This window comes from Camelus bactrianus, chromosome 28 (assembly GCF_048773025.1).
Source record: "Camelus bactrianus isolate YW-2024 breed Bactrian camel chromosome 28, ASM4877302v1, whole genome shotgun sequence".
In the NCBI taxonomy this organism is placed as follows: Eukaryota; Metazoa; Chordata; class Mammalia; order Artiodactyla; family Camelidae; genus Camelus; species Camelus bactrianus.
Genome location: NC_133566.1, coordinates 18964403 through 18972404, shown reverse-complemented (window position 1 = coordinate 18972404; position 8002 = coordinate 18964403). Strand labels below are relative to the sequence as shown.

The 8002-nt window shown below is 44.5% G+C and overlaps 2 long non-coding RNA genes across 6 annotated transcripts in view; one reads left to right on the top strand and one right to left on the bottom strand.

The window, feature by feature from the left end:
* Positions 1-86: 86 nt before the first annotated feature.
* Positions 87-8002, top strand: part of LOC141575442 (uncharacterized) — a 19260-nt gene continuing 11344 nt past the window's right edge. The window contains exons 1-2 of one of the 2 annotated variants that reach the window (XR_012503029.1): positions 87-725; positions 6560-7526. This is a non-coding gene — a long non-coding RNA (uncharacterized LOC141575442). The remainder of the gene's footprint in view (positions 726-6559; positions 7527-8002) is intronic. The other variant, XR_012503030.1, reaches the window with a different exon arrangement.
* The window catches only part of LOC141575441 (uncharacterized), a 26088-nt gene continuing 20526 nt past the window's right edge, over positions 2441-8002 (bottom strand). Inside the window, exons 3-4 of one of the 4 annotated variants that reach the window (XR_012503025.1) lie at positions 7293-7985; positions 2441-6853 (exon numbers count right to left, since the gene is read on the bottom strand). This is a non-coding gene — a long non-coding RNA (uncharacterized LOC141575441). The remainder of the gene's footprint in view (positions 6854-7292; positions 7986-8002) is intronic. The other 3 variants (XR_012503026.1, XR_012503028.1, XR_012503027.1) reach the window with 3 other exon arrangements.

The window sequence follows — 8002 nt, the reverse complement described above, 5'->3', positions numbered from 1 at the left end:
GCGGAGGGGCGTGGCCTGGGGCGGGGCGGGGCGGGGCCACGAGGGCGCGACCGCCCGCGGCAGCGGGGAAAGGGGGTGCAGAGAAGAAGAGGGGCAGCCAGGCCAGGGGGCGGGAAAGCAGCGCGGAGCAGCAGCCTTGACGTGTGCCTTCCTAAGAGCTCCCAAAGTTGCCTCTCCAATGTCTTCTCTTTCTTTCTTTCCTTTTGCCCTGCAGATGTTTAGCAGTTGATTTTGTCTGGGGGTTGGACGTTGGGACTGTGTCACTGTGCATTTTTTGTAAAAATAAGGTAGTTAATTATCCTCTTAAAATAGGAACAAATAGAAGAGTACATTTATACTAGGTCCTAGTGAACCGGGAAAACTTTGGCACGGTTGGTTTGAGGTGGTAGAAGGTGAAACCCAGAAAACAGTGATTTTCATCTTCAGGTGAGAATGTAGTAGTTTTTTGCACATATGTGTTGGAGGAGGATTGGCCAAAAGGGGAGTTAGAACTAGGCCCAGTTATCCCTGCCTGTTACAATCCACTCCCCCACCCCCGCCACCCCCCACCGCTGGTTCAGTCTTAGGGTTACAAGCCAGGTGTTGAAGTGCTGAGTTCCCAGGACAAAGGTTGTTGAGTGTGGACATGTCCCAGTTGAAAGTTTATGTGTGTTTTCTTTCGTTGCCCTCCCTGAGTGTGGCACCACCAGGAAGAAGAACTTGTATGAAATGAGTAAGCTGGGCAGGTACGCAGTTCTGGGTTCTGTATTTGTTTAACCCCAATAGAGCTCCTCTTGGTGTCAACCTCTGTGCCAGTCTTGAGGGAGAAGAGGGTTGCATGTATCAAATAAACAGGGCTGGCTTCTACCAACCTGATGAAGAAGGAAAAGATGCAGGAGTTACAAGAGAACCGTTAGCTATTGTGCAAAACTGTCAAACGTCCTGAACTAGGGGTGAAAATTGTAGAAAAAATGGAGGGGGGGTAGTGATCCTCGATATTGGGGCAAATGAGAAATAGAAAGCAAAGACTGGACCGTGAGAAGGTAGCCCCAGAATGGTACCCCTTTAAAATAAAGCAAGCAAAGGCATTTCAGTGTCCAGCTATGGAGGAGGCCTCAGGAGGGACAGGCCCATGGGGTCAGGCTCATGGGGACAGGGAGAAGGAGTCAGAGGGGGAGGTGTAGGAATGTACAATAAGCTCTTGGCCTCTGCTTCTGTGTCTTAAGTAGTTTCAATGTGGCTTTGTTTCCATGGCTGGCAGATCAACATGAGAGACTGTATTAAACAGTTCGTTCTAACTGGCTTGGTTCTGAAATTTCAGAATCCTTGGGCGTGTCACAGTGATGCTGTTACTGGGTGATATTGCTGTCTAAAACTTGACATTTTCAGTGAAGTCCTTCACCTCAAAGAAATGTACTTCCTGGTGAGGGAAGACTTGACTGAAACTCAAATACTAGTATAAAAAAGGGGCAGATGGGGAAAATTGGAGTGTGAGTTGAGGATGGAACCAACCAGGTCAGAGTTTCAAATTGGAAAAATATTAGAGAGTGGAAGAGACTGGAAAGAAATTATTAAAGAACTCTTTGACGTTTCTTATTTGTTTCAACTGCTTCTCATCCCGACACCCTGGCCTTGTTTCCTCAAGGTTAAACTCTTAGGAAGGATAAGAGCACTGATGAAAGATCACGCAGGGTTGGTGGGACATAGGGGTGTGGACTTTTATATCCTCCATTGATGGGAATGTACAATGTTTCAGGAGAGCAATTTACAATGTGAGTTAGAAGGCCTCCTGAAATGTATACTCTTTGGCACAGTGATCTCACTTTAGGGGATGTACCCTGAGGAAATGACAGAACGTGTGACAAAGATGCATGTGCAGAGCTTTGTTTTTGCTGTAAAGTTAATGAGAGAGAGAGAGAGAGAGAGAAAACCCAAATGTCTTGCAACAAAGGATTGGTCAAATATAGTCATTCAAATGATGAACTATTAGGCAGCTACTAAAAAGAAAGAGACACAAGGTAGATATGTGGCTATGCACGTGAAACTGTGTCCCAAATATAGTGTTTGGGGGAAAAAAACAGGTTACTGAGAAGTTTGTATGCTAGGATCCTATTTTTGTATTTGTATTAGAAAAAAGGTAGAGATACATACACTAAAATATTAACCGTATGCATCTTTAGGTGATGGGATTTCGATGATTTAAATTTTTTTCTCTTGTGTTTTATCTCTATTCTTTTTCCAAAATAATCATATATTGCTTTTGTTGTTTAAAGATGTGTTTTAAAAAATAAAACAACCACTAGGACGGCTTCCCTGGTCTGGAGCTTTAACAACAGGGCTTCATCCTCCGGGACTCCGAGGGAGGTGCAGGCTGTCCTCTCAGGAGGATGACTTCAGTTTCCACTATGCCTAACTGGGCAGATTAATTAGAATTTCTGTTCAAAGACGAGGAAGACAAAAGGATGTTTAAATTATTTATTGTTTTTCATAATCTGTTTTTCTAACTACAAGGCTGTTAACCTGGGCTCTCAAGTTCACATCTCAGATTCTGTTCATTTGTGGGATGGCTGAGATGCCTTATCATTTGATACGGAGGAAAGGCAAGGGAACCATAATTAGAGTGCCTGGTCCAGTGTAGACTAGTATCTTACCAGCTGCGTCACCTTGTTAAGAAGTCACAAAACCTCCCTGAACCTCATTTTGATCACCTATAAAATGGGGTTGGATGTTTACCCCCATGAAGCCGTTGTAAGGATTAAATGAGGTAATGAATATAGCAGCTATCTAACCACATTTTTTTTTTTCCTGTGAGAAAATCAGACTTGTGGGAGTGCCTTATCCAGGAATGTCCCCTGCTGTGATCGCGAAACAGACATACTGCTTGTATTCAGTTTAAAATAAAGAATTAATTTTAGAGGAAAAGAAAAATCAATGTTTTTGGTTGAGCTGGATGAAACGAGGTTATTTAATTTAGGGTCCAAAGAGCCCTCTCTTTTTATTTTATTTTTTTTTCTAGTATTATATTACCCATATCAAATAATACTTCAAGACTTCAAAATTGGGACAATTTTGAGAGTGAAAGGGGCAGTGGTAACAAAATGATACCCGACTATCAGGGATAAAGTGGGGACTGTCCCAGACAAACCCTACTCATAAAAAAGCAGGCTTATTCATATCCACTTGATTCCCCACTACCTTCGATACCCTCAGAGGTAACTGCCTTCAGCCCCAGTAAGCATTTTTTCTCATGTTTATTTCCAAATAACAGGTTTCTACTGCTCTTCTTGATGTTTCCACTTTATACATTATCTATTGATTTCTTACCGCAGAAGATGAGGAATGATCACTTTTATATCCTCCATTCACACACCATTTCCCTCCCTTCATTCCCAATGGGATTATATTATATATTCATTTTTATATTAATATGTCCATATAAATCTTGTTCATGGACTGAATCACATCATTTATATTTCCTTTCTTGGGCAATTGTTCATTTTTCCTGGAGTTAATAATTAACTCAAATTTGGGTTTGTTCTATTTTCTAGGGCCCTGTCCACTTATTCATTCCCGGACTCTCTGTCTGAACTATCAAACTAGTCAAGTGGCTAATCTATCAATTCCACATTTTGTTGGAAATAAACCTGTCCTTGGTCCTCCTGCTCCAGGTTAGACTGTTTACTCTCTAGACCGACTAGGCAGCTGTCATTTCAGGACTACCCTTCACTTCTCTTCTGCGCTGGGTTCTGTTTTTTTGATCCCATGGTTACACTTTGTCCACTTCTTTGTTTGCATGGAACACACCTCATACTACAGTGATTTAGTAAGACAGTAGACATGGAGATAAACTTTGGAGAATTTACACATCTAAAAATTCCTTTATTCTACTCTCGTTCTTTTTTTTTTTCTTCCAAACTTAAAGACTTGGAAGAGTATTGCTAACACCTCCTTAGTACCCTTCACCAATTCACCAATGGTTAACACTTCTGCTCTACTTGATTTCTCATGTCTTTTCTCTAATTTGAATATGCATTTTTTTCTTAAACCATTTAAGAGGTAGCTGCGGTTACTCTTCCTATTTGAATAATAGTCTGGCCAAGTATAGACTTCTAAATTAGAAATCATTTCCCCTCAGAATTTTGAAGACCTTGATCCACTGTCTTCCGGCTTCTCTTTTGACTTGACTGTTCTCTCTATAATTTCTCTGGCCCTTCTTTTCATCCTTGGTGTTCTGAGGTTTTATGGTCATGTGCATTAGTGCAAGTCTCCTCTCCTTCATTGTGTTGAGTGCCCAGTGGGCCCTTTCAATATGGCAACTCATGACCTTGGTTCTGGGAAATTCTTTAATAACTTCTTCTATCCATTTTCTCATTTTTCTGGAACTCCAATTAGTGAGATAATGAAACTCCTAAATTAATCCTGTAATTTTATTCACTCCAATTTTCCTCTCTTTGCCCTTTGTTCTACTTTTCTGGCGATTTCTTCAGATTTATCTTTCACCTATTCTAGTGGATTCTTAACTTTGTTTGTCATATTTTTAATTTTCAAAAGCTTTTTCTTGTCACGGGGATGTGCCTTTTCTCTAGCACCCCGTGCTTTGCAATATAGTCTCACACCTCTCTGAAGATATTACTTAATAGTGGCTTTCCCCCTGTTTCTTCTGCTCTTTAGATCTGGGTTCATTTTCTATTTGTTTGTTTCGGACTTCATTGTTCACGTTAGGAGCTCACTTTATCTACCTGGTAATATTTGGCTCTCTCCTTGTTCATAAGTTCATAAAAGCGAGGCACTAGAAAGCCCATTGGAAGTTCTCTGTGAGTGAGTGGGACTCACTTAGGGTGCATGATGGTCAGAGCCCAGCTATTTCACTAGAAGAATCTATAAGTCTTTTCTCTTAGGTTGTTTGCTTTCTTCAGAGAGGAATCCTGCCTGGAAAGTTCAAGTGTCACTGTCAGCGTCCTGGGACTGACTGAGAGAAGGAGGCTGGGCAGTATCAGGTCCCAGCCATTAGGCTTGAACTTAATATCACAGTTTTCCATAGGGTTCCTCACCTCCCTCACATAGCTATGCCCGTATTTCCAAGTCCAGAACCTCTCTGTTCACTTCCAAAGGTAAACCTCCCATTTTCCTCTAGGCTGGGAGAGGGGAAAGTGCCTGGCTGCACGAGGTCCAACTGTATCTTATGAAACTTTAAGCAACTCCTCCAATTTTGAGCCACACCCACCACCCTGGGCTTCCAAAGTGTTGTGCTTCCAATTTCTGTTCTTTTCCTGGGTTCTCTGGCACCCAGGCAGAGGCAGTGTCACAGATCCATCACACTATTTCCAGGAGTGTAGACATACCAGCTTGTAGTTAAGTTGGGTAAGTGACTGAATTATGGCCAGTGGGAGTCGAGCGGAAGTAATGTGCACCCCTTCCAGACCTGGCCCTCATAAACAGCCTTGAGCCCTCTCCAGACTGGGTGGCCAGGGAGACAGGTGGCCCAGAGAACAGCCTTGAGACTTTTGCCCTGGGACCCCTATCTTCTGCCTCTATTTTTTGACCATAGAGCTCTCTGCATCCAAGACACAATGAATTCCACACAGTCAGAGGCGCAAAGGTGGGGCTCACAGGAACCTCAGACTGGTAGACGAGAAGCAGAGGAAAAGGAATGCTAATATGTGTTACTTTACTTGCTGGTGGGGCAAAGAGAGAGGCAGATAAAGGCAAATTAGATAACCCCATTTTCTTCACTTTCCTCTCTGACTCCTTTATCAAGAACACAATTTGGTTAAAAAAAAAAAAGTAAAAATGGCTAGAAATGGTGGGAAAAAACAAGGGTAGGGGGAGAAATCTAAGTCCTGGGTAGACTGAGTAGATGGATTGGGTTGGTTTGTCATTGTATGTCTGGTTGATTCACCCAGTGAAGCATGGATCTGAGGCAGGTAAGGGAGCAATTCCACGTCTGTGTCTGGCGTGTAAACATATTTGATATTTCTTATTTCAGGGACATAAATGCTCATCCTTAGTAACTAATAATAAAAAAAATGATACAGGTAGAGCAGCTTACCCTTCAGCAATTTCTCCTGGGGGCTCTTTGTCAGAGACACTCGGTTGTGAGGTAATGCCAGGCACCCCCTGAAACTTACTGTCCCCCGGCTCCTCCCCTTTCTGCCCATAGATCGTCTGCCCTTTCCAGACCCTCTACCCTCACACTTCCCACCCTTGCACATGCCCCCTTCCTGAGCAATCTCCTAAACAATTTAACAGAGTTAACTAAAAATTTATAGGATCTATTTCTTTATTACCTGACTAATTGATTTACATTTCAAAAGTTTATTACTGGACAGTGTACAATGATATACTTTATAGCTGACTTGAATATGGCATTTATGGTCATTAAAAGAGGAGACTTAAGCCCCAGGCACAGAGCTACCTGACTACATTTTTTTTCTGTGAGGAAATCAAACTTGCCGGAGTGCCTTCTCCAGGCACATCCCCCACTGTGGTTGTGAGAACTGCCCGTCCAGTCCTGTCTCTGTGGAGATGACCCTGTTGACTGAGTGTCACCACAGCGTTGGTACCAAATTGTGTTTTCCAGCGCACTAGGCCAGTCTCTGCAGGAATAAGCAAAGACCCGAAGCAGTATTCAGAGACTCGTTTGGCACTCAAGCTGGAATCTTCAAAAGGAGGAACCTCTGTTCACCAGAGGCATACCTGCAGAATGTGGCTTCCAGCAAAGCTGAGACAAACACACCCTGGGGTGGCTCAGCTTTGCATGCTGTCATCCATTTAATACACAGCCCTTCTCCTCTGGTCAGCCGGCCAGCCCCGAGCTCTCGTCTTCCAGCTTCCCATAGCAGGAACAGCAAGCCGCAGGACTCTGTACAAACACCTTGAAGACAAAGGTAAATAAGGGTGGAGTAAGCAAATAATAAGTCACCCTTCCTCCTAGAGTAAACTGTTCCTCCTCTGACTGCCTGAAGCTACAAGGACATATGGTGTGACCACGGGGCAGTAGGACATTGCTACCGGGTCTTCCCGCCCAGGACAAAATGAAAATGCAAGCCCCTTGTTCAAAAAGCAGGAAAAAAGTGCCATGAGAGGTACTACATAAAGCTTTTCCTTTCTCCCCCCACCCCGCAGTCTCTGGACGTGTTAACTGGTATTTTTAAATTTGCAATTTAATGTAATTCTCCCTTGGACAGGGGACACTCATAGGACACGTGCAGGTCCTCACAGGCACCTGGACCCCCTCCCTCCAGCTGTAGACCCTGCAACAGATGGTGGGGCCTGAAAAGGACTCCAACCTCAGCACCAGGACATGCTCATACCTAGATTGGGGGTGGGCAAGAGGCCTGTCCCCAGCAAGTCGCCCCCCAAACATCTGTCACGTTGCCAACCCCAGCAGAGACAGCTGCTGCCACTCATGCCTTGCCACGTGGGACCTGGGATGTGTGTGCCCGACCCCAACACACTGCGGACCTGTGCCGAGGGCCCCACTGTGGGCAGAGGGCGACAGCAGAAGATGGAAATGCCCCTCAGTGGGAAGGGCAGTCATGGAGAGGGTGAGGCTGGGCAGGGGCCCTGGGTGCCAGGGACGGAGGGCCGGCTGCCAGGAGGTGGGGGGTTGACAGCAGGCAGACCGTGCATGAGCTGAAGGCTCCAAGGCCTTGGCACCTGCTCCAGTGTTGATCAGACTTCACTTGTTATGCAGAATCTCACATCGTCAACTGCGGAGCATTAAACTCCAAGCGCCTGCAGGGTCCCTCCGAACCTGGGCTTCTGAGCCATCGCTGTGTTCACACACCCAAGAAGCCAGTTGGGTGGGATAGAATGATTGAAATCAGTGAAAGTCCAGAAAATTCTTTATTTTTTAATCACATTCGTGGCATTTCTCATAGGCTGCTGCCCATGGTTTTATTTCCTTGCGTAAACTGGCTTCCCTTCCCAGGTGCACTTGCAAGGCTGAGTTCCTACTCTCACCAGCTGTTCTCTGGCATGTTCCAGCCCCTCTCTAAGCTTATCTGAAAAACAGAAATAA